General features: G+C 46.7%; 1 protein-coding gene across 1 annotated transcript in view; it reads right to left on the reverse strand.

The window, feature by feature from the left end:
• Positions 1 to 13533, reverse strand: part of LOC142696293 (DNA-dependent protein kinase catalytic subunit-like) — a gene marked incomplete at its 5' end in the record, with an annotated part of 326262 nt that overhangs the window by 128782 nt on the left and 183947 nt on the right. The window lies entirely within an intron of this gene.

Consider the following 13533-nt stretch of genomic DNA (forward strand, 5'->3'; position numbering starts at 1 on the left):
TACTTTTCAACACGCCCAGTTGTACTTTTGCAAGCCTCATTTGCATAAATACGAAAATGGTCATAACTTGGCCAAAAATGCTCGTTTTTAAAAAATAAAAACGTTACTGTAATCTACATTGCAGCGCCGATCTGCTGCAATAGCAGATAGGGGTTGCAAAATCTGGTGACAGAGCCTCTTTAAGTCAAATGTTGGGAAGGGGTTAAATCTTAAAAGTATATGTCTCATAAAAACAACGTCTTTTCAAATGAAAGACACAACGTCGATCAGTCCATCGACGCTCATCACACCACCGACAAACAGTTGATTTTGCCAAGGAGGTTGGTGGGTGTTCCATTCTGCGATACATTTCTAAATTACTAAAGCGTACAGGCATTAAACAGACATTCTAGGATCCATTATCATTAGAGCATCAACCACAGTTACAGTGTACCAGGTCAACAATCATGAACACTAATAAAATTCAAGAATCCATTGTTTGGACAATTGTTAAAATTAATGTCTACAGAGTCTTTTATTATTTAGTTGTGTAGTTTCTGAGCAAGAACTCTTAAGATATATCACTCCCCATCCACTTCAACTACCCTCCATATTATACCATAAAAATTGTACTCATGTAAAGACATGTTACATCCAAAGACGCCACTAAGAGTAAAATCTATCCAGTCCAGTCACAAAAATAAGATTTTTCAAAGAGCATGAACCTGTTAACCATTCCTTCCAACTCTTGCACACGAATGATAAAGGATTAGTAACCGAGCCGGAAATAAAATTTTCCTAACTACACTGAGATTTTTTATTTTCCAATATTTCTTAAGCTCTCATCTACCAAAATACATAGAAAAAGATTGCCATGGAAGACTGCAGTAAAAATATTTCCCATGTAAAGTAGAATCTCTCTCCAGTATCAACGGCGCTTTGGCCAATTCCAGAAAAGGTGAACAATATCTGTATCAGGTATTTAACAATTCAAACAATTTGAGGAATTCATTTTACATTTATTCAAAAACTTAGGTAAATAACAGTCTATGTTTTATCATAATTTGTGAAACTCTGTGGGAAAAATTAAAGGCTATGGACACCTTTGAGGGCATTATTTTTATTTATTTTTAAATAGATCAGTGTGATTAGTGTAATTTTATAAATAGTTTTTTATTAAAAAGATTCCTTCTACTTTTGGAGATCCAGCTGCTCTGTATCCTCTATACAAATCAGCTGTATTGCTCGTTTTACACAATCCGTCAGTCCCGCGGACCTGACAGGTTCAGTGTCGGCGGGTCCTGCGTGTCTCTGACACGCAAGATCCACCTGTAATCGATCACATCTAAGTTATGAACTTAGATGTGATCGATTACAGGTGGAATTTGTGTGTCAGACACCCACGACCCGTCGACACTGAACCCGTCATGTCCGCGGGACTGACAGATTTAGTGTAAAATAAGCGATAAAAACTATTTACAACGTTACACTAATCACAAGGACTATTTTTATTTTATTTTTTAAAATGCCCTTTAAAAGGTGTACCTAGCCTTTCAGTGAAATCCGCGAGGTGGTTTTATAAATATTCTCCCAATTTACCTCAGTTATGGAACCCAAGTCTCTTTCCCATGTAACTATTTGAGTATGTGAATTATGTGTACAGTTTAGCAAAATCTTATATAAAGAAGAGATTATGCCTTTACTCTTAGATTGCATAATCAGAAAGGAATATATATGTGAAACTTGTGAATAAATTTTTGACGGTCTTCAATCTTTAAAATAAGTGGGGAATTTGTGCATAATTTAAATAACCACAGCGTAGAAGAAACCCTTCCCTTGAACACAATTAATAAATTTTCAATATGACATTAACCCCTTCACGACTGCCAAACAGCTATATACGTTCTAACTGCCTATGCCCCGTGAAGTTAGCACGTGTATAGACGTTGACAGCCTGTAAACGGGTTTAATGAGTGCAGTGCTGCTCCAGTGTGAGCAGCGATGCATGCTCATGTCGGCCGAGGCTTTGAGTGCCCCGGAATACACCCCCCACCCACTGTAGATCGTGCCACCCACAACCCCCTGTAGGCTGCGCAAAACCTCTTTAGATCACCCAACCTAAGCTCCCTCCAGCATAGGAATCTCTGGCCAGCATCGCACCCCAAACTGTAGCTAGAGCCATCTGAACTCACTATAGGAGCGGAATCCCTGGTGTCAGATCGCACCGGTAGTGGATTCCACTTCTAGAGAGAGCCCCTGACATCACTGTCCATCACTGTTTCTATGAGCGGAATCCCCGTCCAAAACTTTGGCCAGGGATTCCAATAATGGAGAAGCCCCTGGTGTCACTATCCATATATGGACAATGACATCAGCTGCTCGCTCTAGGAGCGGAATCCCCAGTGTCAGATCGTCCTGTGCCCGGGATTCCGCTACTGGAAAAGCCCCTGGTGTCACTATCCATATATGGACAGTGACGTCATGGGCTACTCCTGGAGCAGAATCACCGCACTGGCAGGGGATTTCGCTTTTAGAGTTAAGCCCTGATGTCACTGTCCATAGATGTCACTATCTATATATATATATTATATATATATATATATATATATATATATACATACACAGTGAAGGAAGTAAGTATTTGATCCCTTGCTGATTTTGTAAGTTTGCCCACTGTCAAAGACATGAACAGTCTAGAATTTTTAGGCTAGGTTAATTTTACCGGTGAGAGATAGATTATATAAAAATTAAAAAAAATCACATTGTCAAAATTATATATATTTATTTGCATTGTGCACAGAGAAATAAGTATTTGATCCTTTTGGCAAACAAGACTTAATACTTGGTGGCAAAACCCTTGTTGGCAAGCACAGCAGTCAGACGTTTTTTGTAGTTGATGATGAGGTTTGCACACGTTAGATGGAATTTTGGCCCACTCCTCTTTGCAGATCATCTGTAAATCATTAAGATTTCGAGGCTGTCGCTTGGCAACTCGGATCTTCAGCTCCCTCCATAAGTTTTCGATGGGATTAAGGTCTGGAGACTGGCTAGGCCACTCCATGACCTTAATGTGCTTCTATTTGAGCCACTCCTTTGTTGCCTTGGCTGTATGTTTCGGGTCATTGTCGTGCTGGAAGACCCAGCCACGAGCCATTTTTAATGTCCTGGTGGAGGGAAGGAGGTTGTCACTCAGGATTTGACGGTACATGGCTCCATCCATTCTCCCATTGATGCGGTGAAGTAGTCCTGTGCCCTTAGCAGAGAAACACCCCCAAAACGTAATATTTCCACCCCCACGCTTGACAGTGGGGACGGTATTCTTTGGGTCATAGGCAGCATTTCTCTTCCTCCAAACACGGCGAGTTGAGTTAATGCCAAAGAGCTCAATTTTAGTCTCATCTGACCACAGCACCTTCTCCCAATCACTCTCAGAATCATCCAGATGTTCATTTGCAAACTTCAGACGGGCCTGTACATGTGCCTTCTTGAGCAGGGGGACCTTGCGGGCACTGCAGGATTTTAATCCATTACGGCGTAATGTGTTACCAATGGTTTTCTTGGTGACTGTGGTCCCAGCTGCCTTGAGATCATTAACAAGTTCCCCCCGTGTAGTTTTCGGCTGAGCTCTCAACTTCCTCAGGATCAAGGATACCCCACGAGGTGAGATTTTGCATGGAGCCCCAGATCGATGTCGATTGACAGTCATTTTGTATGTCTTCCATTTTCTTACTATTGCACCAACAGTTGTCTCCTTCTCACCCAGCGTCTTACTTATGGTTTTGTAGCCCATTCCAGCCTTGTGCAGGTCTATGATCTTGTCCCTGACATCCTTAGAAAGCTCTTTGGTCTTGCCCATGTTGTAGAGGTGAGAGTCAGACTGATTAATTGAGTCTGTGGACAGGAGTCTTTTATACAGGTGACCATGTAAGACAGCTGTCTTTAATGCAGGCACCAAGTTGATTTGGAGCGTGTAACTAGTCTGGAGGAGGCTGAACTCTTAATGGTTGGTAGGGGATCAAATACTTATTTCTCTGTGCACAATGCAAATAAATATAATTTTGACTATGTGATTTTCTGTTTTTTTTTATTTTTATATAATCTATCTCTCACTGGTAAAATTAACCTAGCCTAAAAATTCTAGACTGTTCATGTCTTTGACAGTGGGCAAACTTACAAAATCAGCAAGGGATCAAATACTTATTTCCTTCACTGTATATGCAAAAAAGAGAATTGGACTTCCGGTTCCGGCGCTGGGGATGCAGGACGCGAGTGACTGAGCTCCCGCTCCCTTCCAGCCTGTAAGCTCGCAATAGTCGCTACGGCGACGATAATCAGCGGGGAAGTCACCAGCCTTGCACACAGCAACATCATCGGTGGTGGCTGTATGGACAGGTACCTCCTCAGAAGCGCGCAGAAGCCAGCCATGGAGGAATCAGCCGCGGCCGTGGTAAAGGGAGGTAAGATGGCGGCGCTTCCCGCCACTGCGACCCTGCTATACACACAGGAAGATGAGCTGCAGCACCATCAGTCCCAGCTTTCAAGCCCGGCAGAGCATGTACTGTCCGCTCTTCCAGTAGCCATTGACTATGTAACCCTGGCCCGTGAAGTAGCCAAACAGATAGCGCCAGACCTGCAAAAGGCGCTGGAAAAAACGGTGCAAGATTCTCTAAACCGCGTGCATGCGGAGCTGGCACAAGTCACTATCAGAGCTGATGAGTTAGAACAGCGTATGACGCTGTTGGAGGATGAAAATGAACGCCTGCAATCCAAACTCAAAGGGGTGCTGTCTGTTACTGCGCAGTTGGGAGACAAGGTGGAGGATCTGGAGAACCGCTCCAGGAGGAGCAACCTGCGACTGGTGGGGCTGAAAGAAGCGGTGATATCTGCTGATTTGCAGCGAGTGTGTGAGAGGACATTGCCGGAAGCCTTAGGTCTCCCCCGTCCCTGCCGGGTGGAGAGGGCGCATAGAGTGGGGCCGGACCCCAGAAACCTCCCAGCAACAGCTGACCATAATTCACATCGTCCCAGACAAGTGATCTTCAAACTGTTGGATTACAATGACAAGGTGGCACTCATGAAAGCTTTCCGCAGCAGATCGCGTCCTTTGGAAATACTGGGCATGAAAGTGCTACTATTTGAGGATTTCTCGGCGGAGGTTGCAAAACGAAGGCGGGCTTTCAGCAAGATCTGCACCGCGCTGTTCCAAGCGAGAATACGCTTTAGCCTGCAGTACCCAGCCACCCTGCGGGTGTTTCAAGAGAACGGGCGGAACAAGGTTTTCACCACTCCACAGGAAGCGGAGGACGCACTTGCGGAGCTTTGTGGGAACAGATCACAGCAAGAGGAGCGTCACAGTCCAGTACATAGTCCGCAACGCAAGTCAAGAGAAGACAAAAGGCACCGGCTAAATATGGAGCGTACCTGGGCAGAAGCCTTAATGCCCACACCTGGAAGATCCCGGGGGGGTCGAGCCGGAAATAGAGGGGACTCTCCGAAGCCGCAGAGGCGAACACGGGACCGCACCCGATCCACGTCTCCTGATTGACGGACGAAGTCCTTTTTGGCGCATTTTATTTAAGCTGATGTGATTTTGTGGACGCTGTAGACCAATTGCAGATTCCGACCAGATACAGATAAGTTTACAGATAATCTGAAAGTTATTGAGGGGGATATTTTGCAGTCTTAAACAGCACTATGTACCGGTCAATAGTTGACCTATTGTTACAATGTTACAATGTTATCAAGGTTGAAGTATATGCATTCTGATATTTCCCTGCTTTTTCAATGCAAGATATTTGTGAGGGAGTTAGATCAGGATCTGAGATTGTCCCTGGCGGGCGGGATTGAACGGGAGTTATACAATGCCTCCCCCACGCAAGGGATTAGTGTTATCTGTTACAATGACAGACTGAGGGACATTGTGGTAGGAGATAGGGGGCACGGAGGTAGGGAAACCTTGAAGCGAAGCAAGGTTCATAGGGAAATGTGAGGATGCAATCCTAACGGACTCTAGGCTGTTAAAGTAATGATAAGGGAAGGTACATAAGGGTGCGCAGGTGACAAAGAGGTACTGAGGGGGCAAGGGCAGGTGTTACTTCCTCATGGAAGGAGCCATATAGGCAGGCTGGGGGGGAGGGGGAGGGAGGGGCGCGTTCTGGCATAACAGAAAAAAGTGAAGTCACATACACCAGTGGGTATTAAGGGAATGCTAACCCTTGCCGCAGGTGATTTTATGATTTTGTTAGGTAAGGGATGGTTGGCATTGTTGGTTCTGGCTTACAAGCCAGGGTTTGGTTATGATGTTAATGTTAATGTTTGTACATGGCTCTTGGGAAAAGACGGATCTGACTCCCTGGACTCCACACGACTTTTAGGCACTTTAGCTCATCTTAAACACGGTCCAATAACATGAAAATAGTTTCTTGGAACGTTAAAGGGCTGAGATCCCCACAGAAACGGACCAAACTTTTAAGGCACATGAAACGATTGCATCCTGATGTGGCCCTATTGCAGGAAACTCACCTAACCGAGCCGGAGTTTAAGTATTTGCAAAAGTTCTGGGTGGGTCAGGTTTTTGGCTCGTCGGCAAGGGAGGGTAAGGCGGGAGTTATAATTCTGGTACATAAAAACTTTGCGTTTACGCTGGTGTCCCAGGAACGGGATGACGAGGGCCGTTGGATCCATCTAGTGATGGAGCATGCAGGGGAAACCATCAGTATTTATAATGTGTATGGCCCAAATACGGTTAACACTGGTTTTTTTGGTCACTTGGAAACCCAACTCCAGCAGGATCGCACTAGGTTTTTGATTTTAGGGGGAGACCTTAACACTGTAAGGTCTTCAAAGGAGGATAGGAGCGCAGGGACTAGTTCGCAGAGAAATAGAGATAAGATCTTGCCCGACTTTTTAAGACACACGGCCCTAATAGATGCGTGGAGGAGTCTACACCCAGATGCGCGGGAATATACACATTTCTCTCATGTTCATCAGTCATGGTCGCGTATTGATTATTTGTTAGTTAGTGACGCAATGTCGCGACGTTTACGTGAAGCGACAATTGAAGATTTAGTTATTTCGGACCATGCTCCGGTTACCATTACCTTGGCCGACACAGTAGCTAGAGGAACGGATTTTATCTGGAGGTTTCCCGCTTTTCTGGCAAAGGATGAGGGCTTTACACAGAAGCTTAAGGGGTGGTGGATGGAATTCGATGGGGATAATGTAGCGCATCGCTCGGAACCGTCATTGTATTGGCGTACAGCCAAGGCGGTAATAAGAGGGAAAATCATGCAGTATATGTCTAATCTTAAACGTAGGACGACCGAAGGATACAAGGCAGCGAGCGACAGATTACGGCGTGCGTACACAGCATTCCTACATTCGCCATCAATGCTATTGGGGGAGGAATGGAAGGAAGCCAAGCGACAGTTTGATCAATGGTTAGACAAAAGAGAGAGTATTTACCGGTCCCAATTTGATGCTGATTTAATGCGTTTCGGCAATAAGGCGGGCAAATTATTAGCGCGGTTAGCAAAGGGGAGGTATGCACCGTCACACATTTCAACACTTAAAGAATCAAACGGAACTCCTACCTCGGACCCAAAAAAAATCAATACCATATTAAGTAAATATTACCAAGCCCTTTACTCAGAAACACCAATAGATCTCCAAAAAGGGAGGGAATTTTTGGAGAAGGTGAAGTTGCCAGGGCTTACCCAGGAGCAGAATGGTCATTTGAGCGCGGAGATTACACTAGAGGAAGTTTGGAGCGCCATTAAAACATTATCTAACGGAAAGGCCCCGGGTCCGGATGGATTCACAGGGGAGTTTTTCAAATCTCTGAGAGAAGAAATCAGCCCTACCTTGGTGGCATATTATAATACTTTACTAGGAACGGGAGCTCTACCAGCAGAGGCCAAGGTAGCGCATATAAAGGTGCTACCCAAGAAGGGGAAGAATCCTCTTGACCCGGGGTCGTACCGCCCCATCTCGCTGATAGATCAAGATCAGAAATTGCTCACAAAAATTTTGGCCAATCGACTGGCTATGTATCTACCCATACTGGTGGGAAAATCTCAGGTAGGCTTTGTAAAGGGCAGGGCTGCAGTGACAAATTTACGTAAGGTATTGACGGTGCTAGAAACAGTCAGGCACGATCCCCAGCCAGGTACCAGGCCGGCACTTCTAGCGCTAGACGCAGAGAAAGCCTTTGATAACATACAATGGGAATGGCTGGGGATGGTGCTAGACAAAATGAACATTCAGGGAGATTTCCGGGTCTTCCTGAAGGGAGTCTACAATAGCCCGCAAGCACGTGTTCACTCCTCGGGGTTCCTATCAGATCCCTTCCAATTACATAAAGGAACACGGCAGGGTTGCCCCTTGTCGCCCCTGCTATTCAATCTAGCACTGGAACCTATGGCCAGATTCTTGGAGGAATCGGATATGTTCAGAGGCATTCAAGTGGGATCTTGTGCAGTGAAATTAGCCCTGTTCGCTGATGATGTCATACTTTTTATGTCAAACCCTCAGGAGCATTTAGGGAAGGTTTTTCAATTTTTGAAGGAATTTGGGCAGTGCTCGGGATACAAAGTCAATATAGCTAAGAGCGAACTGCTGGAGTTGGGCAGGCCATTGCCAAAGACTTTTTGGCAATCCTTGGGTTGCGGGATATCACCGGTGGAACACTGCATTACCTATCTGGGTATCAAAATAGGGAGGGTACCAGACACTCTGTATGGCCTAAATTATCCCCCGTTAATTAAAAAAATACAAGCGGAACTCACTAGATGGGGCCAATTGCCGTTGTCCCTCTTGGGAAGATGTCATCTGATCAAGATGGTTAGTTTTCCTAGATTGCTATACCCCTTTTAAACGCTACCTCTCTTATTGAAGCATGTGGATGTCTCGAAATTGACGGCTTCATTCACTAAATTTATATGGGCAGGAAAAAGGCCGCGCATAGCACTCACCAAGTTCATGATGGGCAAACAAGAAGGGGGTGTGAACTTTCCGAATGTCAGGGGTTATAACGTGGTCTGTCTTATGCGTCATGTAGTAGATTGGCTTCATGAAACAAGTAATTATTCCAATTTAGATCTGGAAGGGGAGTATGCCTCACCTTGGAACCTGAAAGCTTTGTTACATTGTAGAATCGCTTCTCTTCCGTGCCGTCTCAAAACCTCCATTGTATTGAGAGATACAGTTCTAGCTTGGAAAGTGGTACGTAAGCAGTTTGGGTTACCCCACCTGTTATCGAAGTATATGCCGTTGAGCGGCCACCCGGAGTTTTTACCGGGAATGGACAAGGGGGACGGAATTGCCTCATGGGGGAGGGTAGGCATTGGTAGCGCAGGGGATCTCATGCATACAGAGGAAAAGAGGTGGTTAACTGGGGAGGAAATCACCGCTAAACTCAGACCCATAGTAGATAGAGTCAATTTTTTGCAAGTACTTCAGGTACGAACATTTTGTACCTCCAGGCTCAGGGATTTGAGTAAGGAAGCTACTACGCACACTCTGGATGAGGTCATAGGTCCAACAACTGGGCGGGCGACCATTTCAGGAATGTATAGAGCATTGAGAGAGGGTTTTGTTCGTCCGCAATTAAGGATTAGTTTTAAAAGCTGGGAACGGTGGACTCAGGATCCAGATATAGGAGAGACCATACTGGGAGGTTGGGAGACGGTACGGAAGAGTGTGATAAATGAGAGCTGGAGGGAAACCTATTTCAAGTTGATGCATGCAGCTATATATGGTTTTAATATCTTGCCCTCACAATCTTTCCCTGATCGCATTACAAGTTGTCCCAAGTGCAATACACCACTGACGAATTTGTGGCATGGAGTGTGGGGGTGTGTACACACGAAACGATTTTGGGGGATGGTACAGAAATATATTAAGGACCATTGGAAAACGAATCTCCCAATGACGCCTCAAGCGCTACTATTCCATCAAGCGCGGCCGCCGGAGGAAGAGGGTGCTCGAGGAGTAAGATCACCTCCCGTGTTGGTGCACACGATTCTACTGGTAGCTTTGAGATGCCTCCTGAGTCACTGGTTAGAGGCAGACACGCCGGGGTTAGAAATGATTGTGTCACGGCTGAAACAGTTATTGGTTCTTGAGAGGGTGGAGGTGGAAAGGCGGAAGGAAACGGGAACCAAGAAGCTATTTGATAAGTGGCAAGTATTTATAGAAACGCAATGTACAACAGCCGAAATAGCGGAAATTGTTAGGCCTTTCCAGTACACAAAGTGGTACTGCACGCAGCTCTTGGCAGGCGGTTTAGGGAGGATGCAACTGTGAGCCAGCTGGGGGAGAAAGGATGAGTGGAAACTCATTGATGATCTAGGTGGTGTTGGAGTTGGGGGAGTCATGTTTGTTTGGTCCATCTGAAGATCGACAATTATGCCATGTTTCTATGTTGGTGTGTTTATATGTTATGTTGAATCTAAATCAAAAGTTAATCCCATGACAGTTGAGTGCTGCGCACTCATGATGTAACTCTTACGTGAAATGTTTGTAAGAAAATGTGAAAACTGACAATAAAAAGGATATTTAAAAAAAAAAAAAAAGAGAATTGGAGCAGCACTGTGATTGAGCGCCTGACTAGGACGGTGCTAATCTTTCAAAAATAAAGGAGTGACCTCTCCTTATGTACTAAACATCCAAGAAAGGAGAACATGAAGCAGCACTCATTTATTTGTCCAACATCAGACCACCTTCTCTAGGAAGGCATTTTCAATAGAGATAGATAGATAGATAGATAGATAGATAGATAGATAGATAGATAGATAGATAGATAGATAGATAGATAGATAGATAGATAGATAGATAGATAGATAGGCTGGATAGAGAAGATAGATAAGCTAAGATTAGATAAGCTAAGATAGAAAGATAGAAAGAAAGATAGAAGTGCATGGCGGTGTGAGGACGTATTCTACTGCAGCTCCGGACTCACCAAGCAGAAAATCGCCCGACAGGGCTCATTTACTGGTCTTCGACACAGGATGACGAAGGGGAGAAGCCGCAAGAACCTCTCGGTCACTCCTTGCACTTCATCCAACGGCAGGTACCTTCGGTCCACGCGGGACGGAACCTCGCCGCGGTGCTCTTCTACTCCTCCTGCAGGCCACACCCAGACTCCGCCGCCTCGTGGATACTCGCCGACGCCGCCTCCTTCCTCCTCTGGTCAGGCACAGACCAGCAGCTGCTCTCGGGTTCCTGGAGCCGTCATCGGAGAGAGGTCAGTGCTCTGCAGACGTTCCAGGGCCGGCTCCTCCGGTCCTGGTAGAGGACTTTCCCCCTATGCAGCCCCGGCCAGTACCCGGGCAGGGGGTGGATAATTTGGCACCGCCAGGCCGGGCGGTTGAGGCGCCATCTTTTTTGCTGTTCAGGAGCAGTCTCCCCCACAGGATTGGCTGCTGAGTCAGGGGACACCGGACATTTATAGGGGGTCACAACGCCCCGTCAGTGGGACCAGGGGACCACCAGATAGGCCCATGCTCAGGCCCCCCGCTATCTATGGAATGGACCCTGGCGGAGCTTTGGGAAATGGTGAAGGTGTTACCCACCAAATCCGATCTGGATCTACGCCTCTCCCGGCTGGAGGAGAAACATGACAGGGCTATTGGCGCTGTTTCGCAGGAGGTGCGTGCTCTGACCGCGATGGTGGAAACACTGGAGCACCAGAACTCTATATCCTCTTTGGACATCTCGCTCCTTTCACAGTCCTTCGCCACTCAACCTTCGCAACTGCGGGACTTTTCTCTGCATTTGGATGATGTCGAAAACAGGGGGAGACGTAACAACCTGAAGTTGAGAGATTTGTCGGAATCTGTACCCCCGGATGGCCTTTATGATGCAGTGACACATTTTTAATAAACTCCTGGATCGACCATGTGATATGGCCATTGAAATGGACAGAGTTCATAGGCTGGCAGGTCCCCGGGCTAGAGATGGCAACCGACCGCGAGACATTATATGTAGAGTGCATTTCTATAAACAGAAAGTGGAGATTGCCTGGAGAGCCTGGGAGAAGGGGGCCGTTCCCTTCAATGGATCCGAGATTACCGTCCTGCTGGATGTCTCAAGACGGACACTTTCCATGCGCAGAATTGTACCCCCTTTACTGGAGGCGACCAAGGCGGCTGGAGCTACCTACAGATGGGGCCACCCCTTCCACATCATCCTTCGCAGACAGGGGCAATCGTTTGCGTTTCGGTCGCTGGATGACCTAGAGGAGACCTTCCGGTTTTTGGAGATCTCACTGGTGCGGTTACCGGATTGGACTGAACCCCCGGCACCGTTCGCTATTAGAGGAGGACCATATCCTGATTTTGTTCATCATATCCCGCCTCGTCCCAGAGTGGAGATGCCCGAGCCCCGGCCCGCAGGGCGGCGTTCCCCACACAGAGACTGTGGAGTCGGGCCAGTTGAGCCTCGGCCTCCAGGGCGGTGATCCCCACGAAGAGATTGATCTACTACATCCTTCTTGTAGTTATTTGCACTTACCCCCTTTTTTCACAGGGTTCGTCGAGAGAAGTGGAAGACGGCGCTGATGGTGTTGTAGGGGACATTAGTACAAGACGCGGGTAAGAGGTTTTTCCTCCAGGGGGGGTGTTTCAACTGTTTAGTCACTCGGGGGAGGGTAGGTTCATGGGGTAGTTAACCTGGTGGGTCCGGAGTTTCAATGTACGCAATTTGTGTTTTCCAGTTAATTACTGTATTCTGGCGACATTGTTTTTCACATCGCTGTCTTTCTTCGTTCCCTATTAGGGTTCCGTGTCGCTGTGTCGTGGTCAGATGTATTTCCTTCGGAGGACGATATAGCTCACGTCGAGTGGTGGAGGGATTCTGTACGCCGATATTACAGGGATTGTGTTTTCTGGTAGCTCCGGTACTTCTATTTCTGTGCAGGGGCTTTTCTTTTTCTTTCTTTCTCCCCCTTCCCACCTCCGTCTACTCTTCCGTCCATTATCATGACTGACGCTACCATTGTCTCCCTGAATGCACAGGGTCTGAACATCCCGGAAAAGAGGTCCTCCATTCTCAGTCTTCTGTGGAAGAGGAAAGCACACATGGCATTCCTGCAGGAGACCCACTTTCGGGCGGACTGCATACCGAAGCTCACAGATTCTCATTATACGGAGGGGTATCATAGTGCGTCCCCTGATTCCAAGAGGGGGTCTCCATCCTGATTTCACGCTCCCTCCATTGGGAACATGTGGAGACTCGACAGATGGTGCAGGACGGTACCTCTTCGTGAAGGGTAAGTTGGATAACACGCTGTACACACTGGCATTATACTATCTCCCTAACACTGGTCAAGTAGCCTTCTTGGAAAGGGTTCTTGTGGCGTTGGATGACTTTCTGGAAGGCACTCTAATACTGGGGGGTGGGATTTGAATGCCACCTTAGATCCCGCATTAGATTCCTCCCGGGGGCATTCCTCTTTATCTAGGTCAGCTCACTGTCGTTTACGTCGGCTGTTGCACGAGCATCAACTCGTGGATACGTGGCGGCTTTTGAATCCCTCGAACAAAGACTATACGT

The sequence above is a fragment of the Rhinoderma darwinii genome (assembly GCF_050947455.1).
Source record: "Rhinoderma darwinii isolate aRhiDar2 chromosome 5 unlocalized genomic scaffold, aRhiDar2.hap1 SUPER_5_unloc_50, whole genome shotgun sequence".
NCBI lineage: Eukaryota > Metazoa > Chordata > Amphibia > Anura > Rhinodermatidae > Rhinoderma > Rhinoderma darwinii.